The sequence below is a fragment of the Nanorana parkeri genome, unplaced genomic scaffold (assembly GCF_000935625.1).
Source record: "Nanorana parkeri isolate BGI_ZX_2015 unplaced genomic scaffold, ASM93562v1 scaffold601, whole genome shotgun sequence".
In the NCBI taxonomy this organism is placed as follows: Eukaryota; Metazoa; Chordata; class Amphibia; order Anura; family Dicroglossidae; genus Nanorana; species Nanorana parkeri.
The window spans coordinates 649994-670573 of record NW_017306869.1 but is presented as its reverse complement, the minus strand read 5'-3'; the positions used below and the strand labels follow the sequence as shown (position 1 = coordinate 670573).

The 20580-nt window shown below is 39.9% G+C and overlaps 1 protein-coding gene across 1 annotated transcript in view; it reads right to left on the bottom strand.

The window, feature by feature from the left end:
* OCA2 (OCA2 melanosomal transmembrane protein) overlaps nt 1-20379 on the bottom strand; it is a 220777-nt gene extending 200398 nt beyond the window's left edge. Inside the window, exon 1 of the mRNA XM_018562806.1 lies at nt 20265-20379. The gene's annotated coding sequence lies outside the window, so the exon portion shown is untranslated. The remainder of the gene's footprint in view (nt 1-20264) is intronic.
* Nucleotides 20380-20580: the final 201 nt, after the last annotated feature.

The window sequence follows — 20580 nt, the reverse complement described above, 5'->3', positions numbered from 1 at the left end:
TGATTGTGGAGTACCACTACTAAACGCTTTTTTGTACCTCATATATGTCACAAAATCTTTGACATTTTATTTGATTGATATAATTTTGTTGCCATGTACCTTTGTTGTTTTACAATAAAATATGCTTTAAAAAAAAAATAAAGAAGAATGACATGCTACCTTTTTTCATGACTGAAAATGTGGTCAGTGTTTCAGAGAAATAATTCCTTTTTATAAATCAGAGAGAGTAAATAAACTATCCTTTTTTATTAATTTAAAACATTTTAAGATCTTTGATGTTAGTAACAAAACATATAAAATATAGTTTTGTTTTTTTTAAATTCAGAAAAATAGAAGTTATTCTCTGAACTTGAATCTTTGAAAGCTTAGTAGGCTAAACACATATCTAATTAGCTGCCATTTGGTGGACTTAAATAAGCTTTTATGCATTCCTAATGTTGTGCAAAATGTAGGACTACAAGGATGCTTTTTAATACCTTGGTGAATTCTATTTTTCTCCTGAGGACTGAAGAACTCTCCGTGTCCTACATACATCCATGTCTGGCCTTTTATTCAATTCCCAACTCCAGCCGGAACCTTTTCTTAGGACGGGTTCACACCTAGGCATCAGCGTTTTTGGGTGTTTCTACGCACGTTTTTGATGCACATTTTTGTGCATACATCAAGTAATGCATTTTTGTGAGCAGATTGGAGCTCATTGATGTCAATGGGTAAACATGCATAAACCATGCGTTTTCAAGCGTTTCCTATTGAGTCTATGGGGCCAAAACGAGCTGTGTGAAAAAAACTCGAAAAAAAGCTCAGGTACTTTTTCCAGCGACGGGCATTTTGCTTATTGTGACAAAACACTCAGATGTGAACAGGGCCATAGAAATTAATGGGATTTTTTTTGGGGGGTGGCATTTTTTTAGTGTTTTTTAGGGCAGAAAAAGTGTTACAAAACGCTCAGTGTGAACCAGGCCTAAATGTTTTGGATTTAATTGGGAAGGGTTAGAAACTCTGTTGTGTTGTCATTCCTGTCTGTGACTCAATTGAGGAAATTTACTCTTACTTTGTATACGTGTGACACCAGAGCAAGAAATAAGGGAAAACAAAGGTCATTATGGTGGGTAGGAACCAACAACCAATTCAAATGTCAAACATTCTAACTAGGGATGCACCGATACCAAGTACAGTACTCGGTACAAGTACAGGTACATGTACAGATACTTTTCGAGCTCAGAGACTAGACTAGAGAAAAATTCAAAAGTTAGGAGGCAGCTGTCATTTGTAAGGAGCACACGGAGCTCCTGGGATTTGTACATCTCTGTTTTAATGTATGATTTTGTTTTTATAAATATAAATAAAAGGGATGCACCGATACCAGTTTTGCAAGTACAAGTACTGTTACTTGCCCAAGTACTCACAGATACAAGTACTAATACATTTTTGTTTATTGTCATGTGACAGTTTTTCTAAAACAATACAGACTAATTATTTCAGGACAGTGGTGGAGCACCAGAGCCAGGTCCCAGCTGCAACCGCTGCAACCGATGCAACCGCTGCAACCCTGGTAGTTTTTATGAAAATGCCAAGTATCTGCATTGGTACTCGAAAAGTATAGGTGCATCCCTAATTCTAACCTTTTCCCCCTGCTTTAAAAATGTGTTCTTCTTGCTGTTTATATCCATACCGGAGATATTTATCATCACAAGTTGTCCCTCTGAAACTCTGAGACAGGAAATAAGGGGAAATCTCTGTATCTGGAACACAAACAGAAATAAGAACCCAAAAGGTCCTAACCCATCTCAATGATATACAAAACAAAAAACATTTTGGATGGACTTGGGATTTAAATGTTAGTTTAAAGAATGAATTGTGCATGTTGCTCTATACTCTACTATTTTGCCAGATAACTTCCTGTCTATGATTTTTTTAGGCTGGGGAAGGTGTACTTTGCATATACAGGTGAAAATCGAATAATTAGAATATCGTGCAAAAGTAATTGCAGTAAGTGCTGCAAAAGGGGCCCAAACCAAGTACTGAGTACATATGCATGCTTGTACTTTTCAGAGGTCCGATATTGTTCTATGTACAATCTTTGTTTTATTGATTGCATGTAATAATCTACTTTTTTGAGGTTGTGGATTTGGGGTTCTTGGGGTTTTCATGAGCTGTAAGCCATAATCATCACAATTATGACAAATCACGGCTTGAATTATCTTGCTTTGCATGTAATGAGTCTATCTCATATATTAGTTTCACCTTTTAAGTTGCATTAGTGAAATAAATGAACTTTGCATGATATTCTAATTATTCGAGTTTCACCTGTATATCCTGGTAGGCAAAACTTACTCCTCGCACACAGTGTTCACAGTTCACTTTAGAAATTGCTTTTTCCTTATATGCACAAAACACAGGTTAACATTTGAGAAAATCGTCTGGAAACACAGAGAAAAATAAGCTTAACCTGACATTTTATTTAACCAAAACCAGGTGTATAAGATAAGATCCATGTTAATGTGGTTAATATGCATATAACCCTGAGAAAACATCTTTCATATTCCCTATGGACTGCTCAGTCTGTACTTGCTTTGTGATGTTCATTAAAACAATAACGCTGGGCAAAATGTTAAAACTCAGTCTTAAGTAATTTTGCAAGGCATAATTCGTGTAAATCATGTTTGACATGAAATTCTAAAGTGAATTAAACTAAATTAAACTATATTAGGCATTCATGTCAGCACTGTCAAAACAAATTACAAAGTATGTTTCAAGGAATGCCTGAGACTGAAGAAAACATTTTTCCCATAGCTAAGATCACTACTATCTTGGAACAAGTGTGTGTATAGTCATGGCCAAAAATATTGGCACCCCTGCATTTCTGTCAGATAATGCACCACTTTGGGCAGACAATTATTGCAATTAGAAGTGTTTAGGCATTTTTAGTGTTTTTGACGAGTGCTTTGGGTCATTGTCCTGCTGTAAGACCCATGACCCCTGACGGAGACCCAACTTTATAACTAAGTTATAACTAATAACAGACTGAGAGTGTAAATTATCTTTAAAAACCAAGTGTTATGTGCAGAAGGAAACTGCAAAGTAAAAAAATCTTATTTTTCAACATGCCATCTCCCACACAAAATGCCCAGCTTCCAGGCACTGAGGAAAGGGAGCGATGCATCCTGAGTTGTATAGCACTCTGGTTGAATCACCCTCCCCTTTTCACTATCCACCATTCACAAAATGTCTTGTATTTTTTTAAAGAATACAAGACATTTTGTGATTGGAGGGGGGAGAGGAGATGTTGACATCATCTCTCCTCCTCCAAACACAGTTTGCCATAGGACTGGTTATGTGACCTGAGTGCCGTACAGCTCGGGGCACATACCTCCCTCTCTTCAGTGCCTGAAAGGTAGGCATTCGGTGTGGGGAGCGGCATGAGGCAACGTAAGGTTTTTTCTATTTTGCAGCCACACTCTGCGCATAACATTGAGCTTCTTAATGAAAATGTATACACCCAGCACTGGAACAGGCCTGCAAGTCTAAGCAGACCCAGCTTGTTTTACAGCTAGCCATATTTTGTTATATATTGGACTGTGCTGAGAGACTCCCTACAAGGTAATCTCTTTTGCTTTGTATTTAATGCAACCCTGTCTGAACCACCTCTCTGAAAGACACACATTGAAGCCAATCCCTGCTGAATATAATATTTAAGGGAGGATCTGGTCTGGATTCAATATAGGATGACAATTTTTGTGCAACCGCTCTACTCTTCTTTTATAAGCTTTACTATAACACAAAGGTCAAATTTTGTTAATACTTAAGGTGCATACATACATAATTATTAACTTATGAGTGGGAAATTCCAATTCACCCCCCAAAATACCTAGCACACTGTGCATACCTGACACAACTGTACACAACTTAGGAATCCCCAGCCAACTGCTGAATGTCATCAAATCGGGCAAGGATCACTGGGTGACATAATTGACCAAATATGGTCATAAGAATATTTGACCTAGCAGTTTTTAGTCTGTCCCACAGTCCTGCCCCTTGGCTGCCTGTGTAAAATGTTGTCACGTATTCTATGGGTGGGGTGTAGCCATGCACTGTATACTCAAGTTGTCTGGCCTCAAGTAGTCCAGGAAATTGCAGTGATATCACAAGCAGGAATGGTTTGCTTTAATACAATGTACTAACAAAGATTGTCGTTTTTTAAAATTTAAGAGCTGCTACACTTGACCAAATGAACTAATTTAAGGACTTGTTTTAAATTTTTTAGAACTAAGAAACCTTTATGTGTTACAATTATTTTACCTTAATATCTTCTCAGTTATCCGACATTAGAAAATTGTACATTCACATACAGGATCACCTTGCTACTTGTTTGTGAAATCAGTGCATTGCCCGCAGCAACCAATAAGCAATTTTTTTTTCTATGATTTAAATCACATTTAGAAAAAAGGACACAACCAGACCACAAGTACAAGGGGAAAAATTTAAATTTTCCTACATATGTTTTAAGTAAATGCCTTTCACTGACCTTTTGTCTTATGAACTTGTTGACTTAGACCTGTATTGTACATAAAGCCTTGCTTAAAGATCATTTATTTTGAATTTAATTAACATTCTCCTGCACTGAAATGTCTTGATCATTTCCCATACTATATTACATGGCAGTAAACTTGCATCAAAAGTGTAAGCACCTTTTAGGGATAGATCAAGAGTTTTTATAACCTGTGTTTGCTTAGACATTGGATCTGAAACACAGAATCATGAATTTTTAATAGGGTATATCAAATAATAATTTTTTTTCTGCTCCATAGTCATAGATGAAATGCTGTGCTAAACTACTTTCCCATTACTGCAAACTTGAATACATTCAAGTTACGCAGTGCATAATTATTGCCTGGAATGTTTTGATTACCAAGGAGCTTCTGTGGAGCCTTAACCAAATTATGTGTTAGCTTAACATCAACAATACACACAATTTATTTATTTACCCTGAGATCAGTTCAATGAAAGGAATTATCATCACATACCGACACTTAGAAAAAAAAATCAGCAACCGGTAGCTCGTAGATATATTTCATTTATCTGTCCATGCTGCCATGTGATTAGCTGGACGTATAGTAAATGAAGCAATTTGCTTGTGTTCTGATAGCAAAGTTGGAAGTCATTCAAATTTAAGATTCCAGTGCAGAAGGCGTCTGCAGATCTTTCTGAGTCTCTGCAGTAATTAGCAAAGTAGCTGAATATTAGTACACCGTCACTTTACTCGCTGCAGTACATGGGGGGGGCAGAATGACAGCATTTGACTGTAAACAGAAAGGAAATAGAAAAAGACAGAGTGAGGCAGTAATATGAAATATAAAAGTGCCAAGACCTAACGAGGCCCCTGCAGAAAATCCTAAAGCATAAGACAAGTACACTTTAGACCTACACTTTAGTGTGTGTAATGGTCGTACCCCGGTGAGGTCGGGTGCCGCGGTCCGTCGCGGGCCTGTGCAGACACGTCGGGTCCTCTCCTCCTCGGGTCGCACACAGAAGGTGACGGCTCCTGGTGTCAGTGGCCGGAATCGTGCTGCGCAGGCGCGTTGTCGATCGTCGGCGCCTCTCTCTGTGCCGGGAGATACGTCCTGCGCAGGCGCGCCCCGTAGCTCCGCCCCCTCTAGAGCGAGCGCTCGGCTTAAAACCTCCGCTCGTTAGTTGATCGGCGTCCCACTATTGATGTAGGTGGACGCTGATCAACCCAGCACGCCACACGCTCCCTGGACCTCAGCAAGCCGTATCACTGCCGCAGACCAGCAAGCTCCAGCCTGTGCCACTCTGCCACGAGCTCCAGCAGAACTGCAAGTACTAGATGTAGAAAGAGCCAGCTGGCTCCAGGTCTCACAGACCAGACAGGATTATTGTCAGCTACTTCTACTTACCAACTGCTGTACTGTTCTCCTCCTATACAATCATCAAACTCCATATTGCTCCTCTCATGGTGATTTAGCCGTATGCTGTACTGTTAGTTATGCAAAAGCTGTGTCACTCAGATAATACTGATTAGCCTCTGCTGTGTTTTCCCCATCTCATGCTGAACTTAACCATTCCAGCACTGCTCACCTCATGCACCCAGACCATTGCCATACTGTTTATATCATACTGGTTATACCCACTGCTGCGATTATTACAGTGTGAAATCTCACTGGGCCAGTTTTCAAACATGTGTGCCCTTGGCCATTCTTGCATTTCTCTTCCTATGATGACATATCTTTGTAATTACACATTTCTCAGGTCATTGTAACAAAATCCACAACTGCATAGTATGTATAACTAATTTTTTTGCTGTATCATTGCATGCTTACCTAGGAACTAAATGCATAGATAGTAAAAAGAGGTGGTCTGTCATCTCTGACCTAAAATTAATGTATAGTGATTTTGTACATATCGGTAGGAATTTATCAACAGTGGAACAGACAGAATCTGGAGCAGTTGGTCATGGCACCATCTATGTTTAAGCTTCTATCTTTCATTTTCAAAGCTTAACTAAACAAACTAATGATAGAAGCTCTTTGGTAAATATGGGCAACTGCTCTAGATTCTGTCTACTCCAGTTTTGATAATTTCCCACCAATATTTGTATTTGTTATGTTCAGGACTTTAAAAATATAGATTTAAAATAGTCTCTTTTTTAATCAGTTAATTTTTAAATATTTCATATTGATATAATGTAGTCTTCTTTCTGGCCAGTAGAAGGAACTCCATTCACCTTGTACATATTCAGCTTTTTTAGCTTTCATCTGGGTTAAAAGAAGCCACTTGTTGATAAAAATCTCTATCTGTATCAGTGGCGGACTGGGGGGCAGGGTGGCAATTGCCCCCCGGGCCTCTCTGATGCCCCTTGACCCCCGCTACCACCTGCACCCGGCCACCCGCCCGCTGCATCCGTCACGGCTCTGTGAATGGTGCGGTCGCTGCTCCTCAAGGAGGTGCTCGGGAGGCCCCAGCAGGGGGCCCTCTAACATGCCGCGTCTACCTGGTACAGCAAGCCCGGAAAGCCTCGGTATGTGATCCGGGCTGGCTGGATCAGGCAGACGCGGCCCTGTAATCAGGCGCTGTAGAGGGCAGCCCGTTGGGTCCTTCTGAGGACCCCCTTGAGGACCAAGCGGCCGCCGATCGCAAAGCCGCATCGGATGCGGGCAGGCCGGCCGGGTGCAGGTGACAAACAGGCGGCAGAGGGAGAGAGCCACTGCAGCTGCGGCCACAGAAGACCCCCCCCCCCCTCACAACCAGGATCTAGGGAGCCCCCCACTGACCACCAGGCCAAGGTAAGGTGACAATATTTTTAGAACAAAAGCATAAAAAGCATAAAACAAACTTTTTTTTTATATTCACCAGATCCCTGCATCCACCAAAAGTGCGGCCTCCCGTATCCCACGCTGTTAGAAGCTGCATACGGCGTGTGCTGGTTACTACTTAAACTTGCGATCCCGCCTCACGCTTGCTGCTGCCAGACCCGCCCGCCCGCATCCACATGTCCGCACCTCCTCCCCCACCTCACGCGCACCGCCCACATCCACGATCGGCACAGGGACGCAGTGAAAAGAAGTAAGGAGGAGCAGGAGTGAAGGGATGACAGCCGCCGACAGACAGGCCCGATCCTAGGAGCAAGTTGCTGGAAGACTGCTCAGGTAAGCCTGCACTTTTCCACACATGGTGCTCTATAATGTATTGCTGGGATCGTGGGATTTGTAGTCCTCTATAGCTGATGCTGTTCTGCATTGCTGTATAATGGTATTGCTGGGAATTGTAGTTCTCTATAGTTGATGCTGTTCTGCAGTGCTGTATAATGGTATTGCTGGGAATTGTAGTTCTCTATAGTTGATGCTGTTCTGCAGTGCTGTATAATGGTATTGCTGGGAATTGTAGTTCTCTATAGTTGATGCTGTTCTGCAGTGCTGTATAATGGTATTGCTGGGAATTGTAGTTCTCTATAGTTGATGCTGTTCTGCAGTGCTGTATAATGGTATTGCTGGGAATTGTAGTTCTCTATAGTTGATGCTGTTCTGCAGTGCTGTATAATGGTATTGCTGGGAATTGTAGTTCTCTATAGTTGATGCTGTTCTGCAGTGCTGTATAATGGTATTGCTGGGAATTGTAGTTCTCTATAGTTGATGCTGTTCTGCAGTGCTGTATAATGGTATTGCTGGGAATTGTAGTTCTCTATAGTTGATGCTGTTCTGCAGTGCTGTATAATGGTATTGCTGGGAATTGTAGTTCTCTATAGTTGATGCTGTTCTGCAGTGCTGTATAATGGTATTGCTGGGAATTGTAGTTCTCTATAGTTGATGCTGTTCTGCAGTGCTGTATAATGGTATTGCTGGGAATTGTAGTTCTCTATAGTTGATGCTGTTCTGCAGTGCTGTATAATGGTATTGCTGGGAATTGTAGTTCTCTATAGTTGATGCTGTTCTGCAGTGCTGTATAATGGTATTGCTGGGAATTGTAGTTCTCTATAGTTGATGCTGTTCTGCAGTGCTGTATAATGGTATTGCTGGGAATTGTAGTTCTCTATAGTTGATGCTGTTCTGCAGTGCTGTATAATGGTATTGCTGGGAATTGTAGTTCTCTATAGTTGATGCTGTTCTGCAGTGCTGTATAATGGTATTGCTGGGAATTGTAGTTCTCTATAGTTGATGCTGTTCTGCAGTGCTGTATAATGGTATTGCTGGGAATTGTAGTTCTCTATAGTTGATGCTGTTCTGCAGTGCTGTATAATGGTATTGCTGGGAATTGTAGTTCTCTATAGCTGGTGGTAGTCATTATTGCTGGGATTTATAGACCTCTATAGCTGATGATATTCTGCAATGCTGTATAATGGCATTGCTTTGAATTGTAGTTCTCTATAGCCAATGCCATTCTGCAATGCCGTACGATGTGTTTCTGAGTTAGTGGCAGAACTACCAGGTTCTCAGCAGTCATGCACGCGCACAGCATTGACGAGGCATCCCTCCACTACCAGTGTGCTTTACATTTCCTAAACTAATAAATACATTCACACTACTGTTACATGGATGGCAAAAGTGGCAGACAGGTGTGGGGAGAATGCGGGGAAGAGGCAGAGCGGGAGGGGGGCCAAGTTGCTGCACCATGGGCCTCTGGGTTGTACTTGCCCCCTGGGCTAAAAGTTGCTAGTCAGCCCCTGACCTTTATTATATAAGTGAACTCACTCCACTGAGCGTCCAAGGCAAAGAACGAACCACAACAATAATTTTAAGCACAATACCTGTTATACACTATGTGTACCATTATAAATAATGTACAATCCTATTAAAGAATGCAAAAAAACTTTAACTCATAGAAAGGCTAATGTCACTTTTGTTGTGCTACATTCTACTGCAGAAGGGACACACACAAAATTTGCCCATTTGGCAAAGTGCGAGCAGCCAGAGTGAATACTGTGTCACTGCAAATGGATACATTGAGGGAAGGTATAGCTTCAGCTGTGCTATGCTGGGCTTCTGGTGTGTCACAGTGTATTTTAAGGCGGAATAGGCAGGAAAACACTTGTGCAAATGACAAAAAGTGCACTGCAAGAAAACATTTTTATAAAAAGCACTAAGGCAGCAAAGTTCCCTAAGTAACCACTCAGAATATCCATCATAAATAAACCAGCAAATACAGGTGTTCAAATGGATATCTGAGCTGGATGACCTGGAGCATATATCAAAATTATTCATCTGATATATTGCTATTAAACATTTACATTATTTGAACTGGACGGGGAATCTCTGTGGCATAAGCTGGTAGATTATCATTTATGCACAAGTGTGTTCCCCCATACGGTCTTTCTAAGATATAAAACAAGTATTTTGTGTGTATATACAGTGAATATTATTTACACACACACACACACACACTTACAAAAAAAAGTAAACCAAAACTTTCCAAAAACCCTAAACTATGGATTAAGGCTAAATGGGGTCCTAGGCAAGGTAGCATTTTTGGCCCGATTATGCCTTCAATTGACAAAACATTGATAATGATTTCAACAAACATAAAGAGCTTATTTGCATTGTCTCTACAGTCCAACACCAAATGCCTACAATTATGTGACAGGCAGGTGCACAGTTTTGGCCAGATGTGCAATCCCCCCTGGTCCACAGTTATACACTATAATTAATGGTCCATATAGCGCAAACAAATTATAAGCCCACCGAAGCACTTGTATGCTCTTATGACTACTGTTGTGGACAATATCCTATGAAAAACAAGTAAGAAGAAAGCCCTAAAAAATAATACAAAAACACTATAAGCGTAGTAAATAAGGCAATTTATTTTTAAAAGTATGAGTGCAGTTCCAGAGCTTAGAATTTCATAAAGTAAGGTTTTCTTTGTTTATTCCTGTAAGGAACATAAAAGCTTGTATTAGTCATTTTTAAAAATTGCATTAATTTACGATATCTTGCTATGAGCTTGTTACTTTCATTGTAAATTGTACTCATGGCTTCTAAAGGCGTACAACTTAATTACCTGCAATTATAACAAAATAAACATTTTAAAGCTAGATATTATTTTGTTTTGCTCAAAAGTGGGTGTAAAGCCATTTCTGGGTGCTGCAAACTTAGGACTAATTGATTTATTTTGCAGCTTGTGTTTTGCATCTTAAAGCGGATGTACTCCTAAATTAAAAAAAAACTTTTAAAATTAAAAAGCAGTTCTTGAGCTGTGCCAAGTCTGAGAGGTGCAATCTGGGGAATTACATCATCAGTCTGCTGCAAGCAGATAGAATAATTACCATTATTTCCTTTTTATTTTTACAATTGACTATGACATTGTAACTTTGTAGCAAGTCTAAAGGTGGGAGACCGTAGCATTGGCTGATCTGTGTGGGGAGAACATGTACACCCATTTAAGAACATGGAAGCTATTGCACAGGCACTGGGATTTTTATGACTGTCATATCTAAGTCAGCATTGTAGTCCAGGAAGTAGATGCTGACATTGTATAATGCCTAAACAAAGATGACACTAGCCTCCTGAAGAAAAATGACTGATATTGCAAGGGGAAGTACTGTGATTTCTAAAGAGAGGCAATAACTAACTGCAAGTTTTTTTACCCATAAACATTACTTAGCATGCATTCATATAACATAAAACTACATTGGTCTAATTTTAGGGGTGGTGTAGGCCTGTGTGAAAGAAGTGCATGTGTCCCCTGTGCTGGTCCTCTCTTCCATTAAAAGGGCCAGCCCCTGCTAAACTGCCAGCAACCTAGAGCACAGTTGGTCTGAAAGGGACTGCCACATGACCTGTATCAATTGACCTCTGAGCCAATTATCTAGTGCTGAGACCCAGTGTCATGTGCTGTATCTTCCCAGTGTGTATAAAGTAGACTGTAGTGACCCTACACGCAGCCATACTTGATAGACTATATTTTTTTTTCTTAGTTCATTGGTGATCTTATATTTACAATCATTAGACTGCATATAGGTACTTAGTTACATAGTATTGGAGGTTGAATAAAGACACAGATCCATCAAGTTTAACCTTTGTGTGCCTGTTTGTGATTGTGCATGTGTATGTGTGTACACGAGTTCCTGTGTTATCTTGTTTTTAATTGTACCTGCACCCCTGTATGTTATGGTCTCTGATGAGGGTATCTAAATGCTGATGGCCTTATATGTACTTGAAGAGTGTGAAATTGTCCTTAGTAATTGTATTGAGTTGTTAGCAATTATGAACACCCTGCATTCATTCCCATACCCAATACAAAAAAAGTGAGCAAGTCATTGTAAATGTCAAGGCTGTAATTGGTATTTGATCTGTCTCATTCATCAGGATTTATATATATATATTTACATAAAAATATTTTTTTAAGGTTTCTTAAAGTCACAGAAGTAATTATTTAGAGAAAAGACCATTTTTACATGCAATACACACTTTTTCTCTTCAACAGTATAAGTGTATTAGAATTATAATTGATTGATACATGATGAACTTATAAGTGCACTTTAAAGTAATTACATATTTGCAAGTTGTGTTAAACTCTATCCACTAGTATTTGCCACAGTCTGGCTCTGCCATCAATTTTTGGGGGGTCAGATATTCCCCAACTGCTATTTTGTTTCTTCTGTTTTATTGAAATAAGTAACCCCCCACCCCCTCACCCAGGGGGGATTCCTCCCTCCAATAGGAATTTAATGCTTAAAGGTCTGACAGGGGGTGAGATTTCCCACCTTTATAAATCATTATCCCATACTTAACTTAATATAGAAGTAAATTGATTCATTATTGAATAAATAACATCATTCCATTAATGCATATGCGTCATTACGTAACTACTTATTTTATTCTCTTACATAATTTACACCCTGGCAGCCATATAAATAAAGATTATTTGTTGGATTTTCTTACTCTGTGTTTTTACTTCTGTTTATTTTGGCTGTGATGCTTGAACCCTAACTCCCCGTTAAGATTGGGAGTGAAACCAGGGTTCCGTCTGATTGGCCTCCGCAGTTGTGATCCACAAAACCCCAACCTCACACCAGGTGTTACAGATGGAGCCTATGTTTGGGCTACAGAGGAGAGTGAATGATCTGGTAAGGGATCCACTACACTTTGGACAGAAAGCTATGACTGAGGAGGTAATGTGTATTACCTGGCGTTCATCTGTCTCCCTGTGCCTCATTGACTAAATCATGAATTAAAATCAGCCTACGGCCATGAGATGTTAAAAAACAATAGGTGACAGTAATTCAATGTTTTGAAGTAATAACAGACTCCCTTCCGTCACTCCACATTTCAGTAAATCAGAGACATTGTGGATTAAAGCATGTTCACTTTGCAAAGTAAATTTTCACTTTGCAAAGGGAATTTTCACTTTGCAAAAGGCTTACAAGGAGGTGGCTGGAGTCTTCACCTTAGGACATGGAGGCAACATCGCTGCCCCCCCCCACCACCACCAGAGAGGAGAAGGACCTGAGCACAGAGCACTGGCATTAGATCAGCTATGTGCACTGTAAGTCTCCGTTCTTTCTGCATCACACATGTCACACTGCTGACCTCTGAACTCTGCATCACACTGCTGACCTCTGTACTCTGTACCACCCCACTGACCTCTGTACTGTGCGTCACACTGTTGAACTCTGTTCTCTGCATAACACCGCTGACCTCTGTACTCTGCGTCACACCGCTGACCTCTGTACTCTGCGTCACACCACTGTCCTCTGTACTCTGCGTCACACTGCTGACCTCTGTACTGTGCATTACACCGCTGACTTCTGTAGTGTGCGTTACACCGCTGACTTCTGTAGTGTGCGTTACACCGCTGACTTCTGTAGTGTGCGTTACACCGCTGACCTCTGTACTGTGCATCACACCGCTGACTTCTGTACTCTGCATCACACTTTTGACATCTGTACTGTACATTACATCGCTGACCTCTGTACTCAGCATCACACCACTGACCCGGTACTGTGCATCACACCGCTGGCTTCTGCACTGTACATCACACCATTGACCTCTGTACTCTGTGTTACACTAGTGACTTCTCCATTACTGCTGACATCAGGCCACCACCCCACAGCAACACAGAGTATGAAGTTTCTTATTATTCTGCATTGCTGTACAATGTATTTCTGGGATTTGCAGTGCTCCATAACTGGTGATATTCTGCATTGCTATATGATGTATTGCTGGGATTTGTAGTACATTATAGCTGGTAGTATTCTGCACTGCTGTTTCATGTATTGCTGTGTAATGGACCTCCGTGGCGGATCAGAGTCTTTAGACCCACTTCTGTGCTCTCTTCTTTTGTGCTGCGGGGCCCCTCCTGATCCACCTTGGAGGTGAGGCTTGAAATCACTTAATTCACGTCCCTCCTCCATGACAGATTATAAGGAGCACCACCAGGAGAATAGAAGCAAGCCCAGAAGTGGCTCTCAAATTAACAAAGCAGCCTTGGAGAATTAATCCGGCCCAAGTGGCTCCGTCGGATAACGAAGGGAAGGGGAGAGGAGTCCGGTGACGTCACGGACATCAACATCACCGGGCTCCTCCCCCCTTCCTTTCGTTAGCCGACGGAGCCACTTGGGGAAGGGGGGAGGAGTCCGGTGATGTCGATGTCCGTGACGTCCCCGGATCTCCGACAGGACTCCCGGAAGGCAGCGGAGAGGTGAGTATTTTCATTAGCCATCAAAAAAAATGTAATCGATTACAAAAAATTAATCGATCAAAAAGATTAACGATTAATCGAGAAATTAATTGTTAATTTGCACAGCCCTAATATATTTATCATTCTTTTGCACATGATTGGGTATACTTTGCAAAATTAATTTTTACCATATTTACTTAGCTATGTGAGCAATCCGTTGCCAAGTAACATGCTCCACTATGGTTGTAAAAGAGCCACAACATGTCTTTAAGATGTCAGCATCTTCAAATTTTACTCATTTATAGTATCATCTTTAAATAATGAAAATACACCAGTGGAGGATAAGGGATTGCTTCTGTTTGATCTACATGAATGCAGCTATTAATCTTAAATGTTGGGAAAAGGTTAACCTTTTTTTAAATAACAGAATTTTATAATATTTAATACATGCCTAATACCTAGATGTGCATCTTTCCTACTTTGTGTAGTAACCAAGGAAGCAGCACTTAGAACCTCATCCGTGTGTCTGAAATCATCATCAAGCAGATTAGTTGTTGCTGCTTTTGTACAAGTTTTCATTTCTAGATTCTTCATGTAAGTTTTCATAACAAAAGATCATGAGACAGCTTTATACAGTATAAGTCTCAGCTCTTTGCGGATTCATAACTTCCCCATTCCACAGACATTTTTTCAAGCTCCTTATAATTGACTTCACTTTATCAAACACAGCTGCACAGGGAGTCTACAGGGTACATAGTACATAGGGTCTTAAGCTTTAGACCTTCTGCACAGCGATTCCTTGAGGGGCATTTCGTAATGATTAAGAAATAATTTCTCAAGAAGGCTTTGCAAAAAGGTCAGTGTGATTTTGATGGGATATGTATATACATGTTCTTCCTGATCTCTTTCGCAATACCCTGATAAAATAACTACTACAACCCCTGCTGAGAAAAGAGATGATCATTTTGTTCTCCACAACTCTGCTCAGCTCCCTGCTTTTTTCCAATTCTTGGAAAGATGCCTTTACAGGTCCCTGACTGGTCCAACTTCCTAGACAAAGAATGCCAAACACCTGGAGCTCAGTCTGACCTGGGAAGAGATTGGGGCCCATGGGCTAGACTTTGGGGCAGAGTTCCACTGGCCACCAACGTACCCTAACCATGAACCCAAACCATCATGGACATGCACTTCTCATTGGTCCATAACTGTCCTTATTTCCCCTTTCTACCAGATTGTCCCAGACTCTTATTGACACCCCGAGACACCCCTTTTTATTATTAAACTAATGCTCCAAATACACATGAGCGGTTTTCCGCGCGTATTCTCGCGTGTGGAAACACGCTCAACATAAAAAACAATGTGTTCCAATGTGCATTGTTCAGACTATTGCTGCGTCCACACTGTATGAAACCGCGCATCCAGCAAAATAGTGCCAGCACGATTTTAGGGGTGGAATCCGCTCGTATGTAAAAAATTCATGCCAGGGCAGAAAACGCAAATTCCACATGTGAATGGAGCCTTAGCTCTCAGCTCATTGTGCTTGGTACCTTTTGTTCCTTTTACCAGACTGCAATGCCATCCTGTGACACTTTTTTACCTGGGTTGATACATCCCTACCATTTAAGGCTAGTTTATGTCTGTGAGTGCTTTGGCAACCTTTATTATAGGGTAATTTGGGCAAGCCTGACATGTATCACAAACCCAAAGGAAACTGGCCCCCTTGCTCCTGTACCCCCTCTGCTGGCATGTCTATGCACAGATTTGGAATCTATCTTAATGACACACTTGATTACTATGATGTTTTTTGTCTTTTACCTGTTGCTGACTACTACAAGTACTCTCAGTAAACTATAAACCAAGATACACCGATCTAAAATATATGTATCATAACTGCAAAACCATATTGTATACTGTCAATAACATAGATCAACAGACAAACAATAAACAAACATCACCAAGTATCAACCAAACCCATCCCGTTATGAGGACCAGAGTATTCCCTAGAACACCGCAATACAGTTATTTAAAAGTCACTTCATCAAATCAAATCAAATATCTTCTCGATATTGTCCCAATCATGTGTGTAGTGAATCCACTTTGTGCTCCACTGCAATCAATAAAGTGCATCCTAGTGATGGCCCCAGAACTGTACATTCAATAATGCAATCCCAGACTAATTAGACCACAAACAAAATGGTCTAAAAAAAAGTGCTCTGTATAATCCTTGTAGATCTAACTCCTCCTTCGTTCCCGACAATAAATGAGAAGTTATTTTATTTTATTTTATGAAGAGACTTTTAGAAATCTGAGTGTGGAGCACATTACACTGCTCTGTGGATGATTAGGACACTGTCTTTCTCTTAGTTGCCTAATTACAATTAGACTGTTTTTTTCTTTTTGATTTTTGAGAATATTTGAGTTTTATGAACGGAAACTATGTTTCTGTGGTTATGATATATACACTATGGATTTGTTATGAGTATAATCTATGGGTTTGCAGTTATGATACATATATTTTAGCTAGTGTGGTGTATTCTGGTTTAAAGTTTATAAAAGGTGACTACACTTGTTTTTTCACTGCAGCTATCACACTATTTAGGATTATTTAGGGAAGAGTTAGGAGCATAGGTATTTTGATGAAGCATTAATGCTGTCCATTCTGCCTGATCGAAAGCCACTCCAATGCTTTTTCTGCTTACTGATGCAGAAAAGGCTTTCAATCGAGTGGAATGGCAGTTTCTGTTACAAACCCTGGTTATTCTGGGACTACAAAACCACATGCTCAAATGGATCATTGTTCACAACTCCTGATTTCTTTTGACAGCTACAGTAAAAGAAAAAAAGCTAGATCAGAATGCTTTCAGATATCCAATGGTAATTACCAAGGATGCCCACTATCATCCCTAATCTGTTCTCAAACTAGAACCATACATATGCACCATCAGAAACAATCCAGATATTAACAGTATTTTACAATGTTTAGGACGTCATAAAGTGGCTGCCTTTGGAGGCAACCTTATCATTATGATCACACAACCTAAATCCTCACATTTCAGTCTCCTCACAGAGTGCCCAGAATACTGGAAACTTTCAAACTTCAAGATAAACTTCCAAAAATCTGAAATGCTAAATATCGACATTTCAATTGCTCATGCCCTGAACCTCAAACCTAGCTTCCCCTTCAAATGGGCATCCATCAAGGTCAAATATCTCAGCACATACATCACTTCTGGCTCAAAAAACTCTACCAGACTAATTGTACCCCCTTCCGGGGCAAAATTAGGAAAGAACTTGTGCACGTGAAGCCTCTAACCCTATCCATGGCTCGGTCGTTTCAAAAATGACAATTTTACCAAGCTTCAGCTGATTGGTTGACATGAGCAACTGCTCCTGGTTCTGCCTGCTGCCGTTTTGATAAATTCCCCTCACTTATCAAACTGGAGCAGACAAAATCTGGAGCAGCTGTGCATTGCAACCAATCAGCTTCTCTCTTTAATTTTCAAATCATAACTGAACATAGTGAAGAGCGAAGCTGATTGGTTGCCATAGGCAACTGCTCCAGATTTTGTCCGCTCCAGTTTTGATAAATCCTCCCTCTGTCTTCCAGATTTACAACATACAATTTTATTCTTGGCACATAAATCTTTAGCCAGTAAATACCAAGAATCCGGTGACAAAATTTTTTCAAGATGGTACGGGATACCTGACTTGCTACATAAACTATATCCACATATTTCACCACTATGTTGGAGATTTTGCAATTTACTACGTCCCTTCTGAGATAATATCAGCTAAGGCATCCATTCATGTATATGCATTCCATTGCAGACTACAATCTCAATACAAATTAGTAAACTAAACGCGAAATTGCAGTCCATCACAGGAGTGAGCTTGGAGCAGTGACTACTTTACAACACACACAGGGCCCATGGGGAACAAAAGTAGCCACCCTCCAGAAGGAAGGTCAGTGTGAGCACCAAGTCAGAGATTATTTGAAGATCTACAGCTGAATCATACACAAATAAGATACATTTGTATTAATAGTACTTGAATGTATTTTTAGATTTAACTCCTGAGTTTAGTGTCACTTTGATTCCAGGGGTGCAAATATTAAGAACCACCCTTCATCCATGTCTGCAGGAACCTAGACAATACCCAATAATTGAATGTACACTCCAAATAGCCACATTTCTTCTTGAGCCTCTATTTATTTTTATTACCATCTGTCTCTCCCCCCCAACCCCCACTTTCTCCTGCCACCTCTTCAGCACTATATTTCCCCATATGTGATGCCTACATGCGATTAATCTTACCGAACTTTACTGTACACATTCCCCACCCACCATCCTACTCTAGCTCACATACCACACTCCATTACAATCACACACTCACTTGTACCCTACCCCCACTATTCACAGACTGTCACCAATAAACCAAATGTAAAAAAAATCTGTGACATCCAGTTGTTTATTATTTTTATTGTAGCTGTGTGGCAAATTGTATGCTTTACTCTATGGTGTTGATTTACTAACCTTATAAACATGCCACGAACAAGTATACACCTCTGTAGTGTGTTCCCTCCCAGCATGATCTATTGGTGGAATCTAGACACCTTTGTAGTGTGTACACACCCAGCAGGTGTGTTGTGCAAAGCCCTGCATGAATTGCAAGGTGATGTTGTGTAAATTAGCTCTACATTGTGTTGCTTGCGTTGATGAATGCAGGAATGTAAATGCATGAGCTAACCATTTTTGTCTAAACTGTGAAGCAGCATTATATATGCATCATGTGCATGATTTTTCCATATATGGCATTAGTGGAAATATGCTTTTAGAGACTTTTTGGTTGATAAATACGTTTTGCTGTGTAAAAATCACATGCACCTAGTGCGTGCGTGTGTTTAGGTTAGTAAATAACCCCCTATGACTCAATGTACACTTCTATGTGTATGCCACATACTTAGTGCTCTTAGGGATGAACTCAGTGTTCACCTATTTGCATACGCAAACTATTTATATGGATGTTCCCTTGGGATGTCTAAATAAACAATTAAAAAACAAAAAAGGCCATTCCTGACAGGTTGCTATGGTTAATCTTTTTTGCTATTCCTTAATCAATACACCGGCATAACATGCTTCAATATTGTATTTAAAGTACCAGTTTATTGAATGATTTGCAAATTTAAATACATTTTGGTAGAATTCAATAAATTGGCGTGTAACTTCCTTTTAATTATGGTAATGCTCTAATCCTTAATGTCAGAAATAATTAGTTATTAACACATACAGCTTGTTTAAGCAGCTTGTACAATACAACAGCCATACTGTGTAGCGCTATCAATGTATAACAATAGCCACCTTTGATAAAGGCAAGTTATTTCAATAATTACCCTCAACAATATCCGATTTGTGTCTGTACTGCTCTTTTATTTTTCAGCTAAGTTTTTCATTTCTTTTTGCACTAACCAACACAATATACAGAGAGATGGTGTTACACAACACAGTTATACAAGATTCATCTGTGCTGATAAAGAAGAGATAGAGAAAGATAACATAACAACAAGTGGTGCAAATTATTTTAAAAAATCATTTTTATGGTATATAAAAGGTATGGTTTGTGAAATGTAGCATTTTACTAAAATACAGCATATTCAAAATATTTCTAGAATACAACAGTAGTAATATATATCTGTGCATAAACTATTCCATAAGTGCAGTGTGTGTAGAACATCAATTGTAATGCATTCAAATTCTACAAGTCATGCAAACTGCAATGTCTAACCCTTTGCTACCTCTCAGCAGTTATTGTTCATTGCTTCGATTATGCTATAGATGCCTACTGGGTTCACTCTTCACTCCACCACTCGTCCTTGCACTGTCTTATAGAAATATGGCTAATTATCTCTAATGATATATAAGAAGTAGCAGTATCGACACAATGTACATGTGATACTTCTTCTTGAATGTACATGTAATAATTCTACATTCAGTCATGGAATTCCTGACTTAAACCTGACACTTTGTAAGGCAGGAAGAATATTATACACTGTGTTCGTAGAACAGTGAATTATACCATTAAGAAATAGTACATACAGTAGCAAATATCTCTGTAATATAGATTGTATAAAACTATCTTACTTGTTCTGTCTTTAGGTCCCAGGATGTGGACAGAGGTATTCCAGTGGGGGTAGAAGAGTACTGAAGCTGACAATATGTAAGGACTGGAGGGAGGATAAAAGAAAAAGAAGTTGGGTTTAAGGAAAAATCATTCCTAGTGCCTCTCGGCTATGAGGGCAGCAGACTTGGTTGTGTTTTCTGAATGGAGCTTTGATTTAAGAAAAATGAATAGGTCACTGAATAATCAGGATCAGCCCTGTGCAACTAACATCCCTGAAGCTAGAAAGAGTGACCATCACATTCTATGTACTTCAGAGCTGCACAAGAGACTGGAATT